Source organism: Sorex araneus, chromosome 9 (assembly GCF_027595985.1).
Source record: "Sorex araneus isolate mSorAra2 chromosome 9, mSorAra2.pri, whole genome shotgun sequence".
In the NCBI taxonomy this organism is placed as follows: domain Eukaryota; kingdom Metazoa; phylum Chordata; class Mammalia; order Eulipotyphla; family Soricidae; genus Sorex; species Sorex araneus.
In genome coordinates, this window is record NC_073310.1 from 57,161,989 (window position 1) to 57,165,187 (window position 3,199).

The following is a 3,199-nucleotide window of genomic DNA, read 5'->3' on the forward strand; positions in this document are numbered from 1 at the left end:
GGACATGACAGAAACGATACAACAGACAGCCGAGAAATTATGGGAAGAAAGGAGAACAGAAATAAAAAACCTACAGAAGGAAATGTCACAAATAAAGGATCGGTAGATGAATTAAAAAACTCAGTGGGTGCCCTCAAAAATAGAATGAGTGCAGCAGAAGACAGAATCAGCGAGCTTGAAGATCAGCTGCAGGAAGCCTACAGGCAACAACAATCAATGGGGAGAGACCTCAAAATAGCTCTAGGGAGAATTAGAGTCCTAGGGGATGAATTCAAGAGGAACAACATTAGAATCATTGGAGTACCAGAAGGGCAGGGAACCAACCCCAATGAAAAAGCCACAGTCAAAAAAATCATTGCTGAAAAGTTCCCAGAGCTGGAAAATGCAGACATTCAGATTCAAGGAGCCAGAAGAGTGCCAGCTAAAAGAGACCCTAACAGAAAAACTCCAAGACATGTCATAGTTAGGGTGATGGACTTAACAGATAGAGACACATTACTGCAAGCTGCAAGGTCGAAGAAGGAAATCACATACAATGGAGCACCCCTTAGGTTCACAGCAGACCTATCAGAGGAAACCCTTCGAGCTCGAAGGCAGGGTGGGATATAGTAAAAAAACTCAATGAAATGAATGCTTCACCAAGAATACTTTATCCACCCAAACTCTCATTCAAACTCGAAGGAATTATACACTTCTGTGGATAAACAACTCAGGAACTTCATAGACTCTAAACCAAACCTAAAAGAAGGTCTAAAGGGGCTACTATAAGACAAGAAAAACCCCTACAAGCACAAACAAACACAGAAAGATGGCACAAAACCCTATGACAATAATCTCTCTCAATGTCAATGGTCTTAATTCACCAATTAAGAGACACAAACTGGCAAAATGGATTCAGAGACTCAACCTAACATTTTGCTGCCTGCAAGAAACACATCTGAATAGCCAGAATAAACACAGACTCAAAGTCAAAGGATGGAAAACAATTCTGCAAGCAAACAACTCCCTCAAAAAAAGCTGGGGTGGCTTTACCAGTATCAGACAATATAGACTTCAGGTTGAAAGAGATTAGAAGGGATAGTGAAGGCCACTTTTTATTAATCAAGGGATATGTAGAGCAGGAAGAAATCACACTCCTAAATGTGTACGCACCCAATGAGGGACCAGCTAAATACCTACAACAGCTGCTAACAGACCTTAAGAAGGACATTGTGAGCAACACAATAGTAGTTGGAGACTTCAACACCGCCCTATCACCTCTGGATAGATCAAGAAGATTAAAACTCACCAAGGAAATACTGGCCTTGAAGTAAGAAATAGAAGAGAGAGGGCTAATAGATCTATACAGGGCTCTATATCCAAAAAAAAAAAAAAAAGAATACACATTCTTTTCCAGTGCACATGGAACATTTTCCAGAATAGACCATGCGCTAGGCCACGCAACATACCTCAACAGAATCAACAAAATAGACATTGTACCAGCTATCTTTTCAGGCCATGATGCACTGAAAATAGAAGTTAATCATGGACAGATGCAGAAAACTAAATCAAACACCTGGAAATTAAATAGCTCGATGTTGAACAACAATGAGTAGGTCAGGAAGGAATTCAAGGAAGAAATCAAAAGGTACCTGGAAACAAATGAGAATGAAGATACAAGCTACAAGAACCTGTGGGATGCAGCTAAAGCCGTTTTAAAGGGAAAATTTATAGCTCTGCAAGTATATCTCAGGAAGGAAGAAAGGGCCTAAATAAATAACTTGACTTCACAGCTCAAGACTTTAGAAAAGGACCAACAAAAGGAGCCCAAACCAGGCAGAAGGAAAGAGATAATAAAACTTAGAGCAGAAATTAACGACATGGAAACCCAAAACACAATCTGAAAGATCAATGAAACCAAGAGCTGGTTCTTTGAGAAAATAAATAAAATTGATAAAACACTAGCAAGACTCACAAAGAGAGTGAGAGAACACTTATAAGCAGAATCAGAAATGAAAAGGGGGACATCACAACAGAAATCAAAGAAATTCAAAAGATCATCAGAGACTACTTTGAAAATCTGTATGCCATGAAACAAGAGAACCTAGAAGAAATAGATAAATTCCTGGATTCCTATAATCTCCCAAGGCTGAACCAAGAAGACCTGGAGTATCTGAATAGTCCTATTAACATCAAGGAAATTGAAATGGTAATCAAAAGCTTTCCCAAAAACAAAAGCCCAGGTCCAGACGGATTTACTAGCGAATTCTTCCAAACACTTAAAGAGGACCTATTGCCAGTTCTTCTCAAGCTTTTCCAGGATTGAAGAAACAGAAACCCTCCCAAACAGTTTCTATGAGGCTCACATCTCCCTAATAGCAAAAGCAAACAAAGACACCACACACACACAAAAAAACTACAGGCCAATATCCCTGATGAACACAGATGCGAAGATTCTCAACAAAATATTAGCAAACAAAATTCAACAACTCATCAAAAAGATCACATACCACGACCAAGTGGGATTCATCCCGGGGATGCAAGAATGGTTTAACATTCGGAAATCAATCAACATAATCCATCATATCAACAAAAGAAAAGATAAAAATCATATACTCATATCAATAGATGCAGAGAAAGCATTTGACAAGATCCAGCACCCGTTTATGATGAAAACTCTCGCCAAAATGGGTATAGAAGGGACCTTCCTCAATATAGTCAAAGCCATCTACCACAAGCCTACGGCAAGCATCATCCTCAGTGGGGAAAAACTAAGACCCTTCCCTCTGAGAACAGGGACAAGACAAGGATGCCCACTCTCTCCACTTCTGTTCAATGTAGTACTGGAAGTACTTGCAGTAGTGATTATGCAAGAAAAAGATATTAAGGGCATTCAGGTAGGAAAGGAAGAAATCAAGCTCTCACTATTCGCTGATGATATGATATTATACTTAGAAAACCCTAAAACCTCTACCAAGCAACTCCTAGAAACAATAGACTCGTATAGTAAAGTTGCAGGCTATAAAAGAAATACCCAAAAGTCCATGGCTTTCTTATATACAAATAATGAGAGAGAAGAAAGCAACATGATAAAAGCAATCCCATTCACAATTGTGCCTCAAAAAATCAAGTACCTCGGAATCAGCTTAACTAAGGAGGTAAAGGACTTGTATAATGAAAACTACAAAACGCTACTTCAGGAAATAAAAGAAGACAGGAG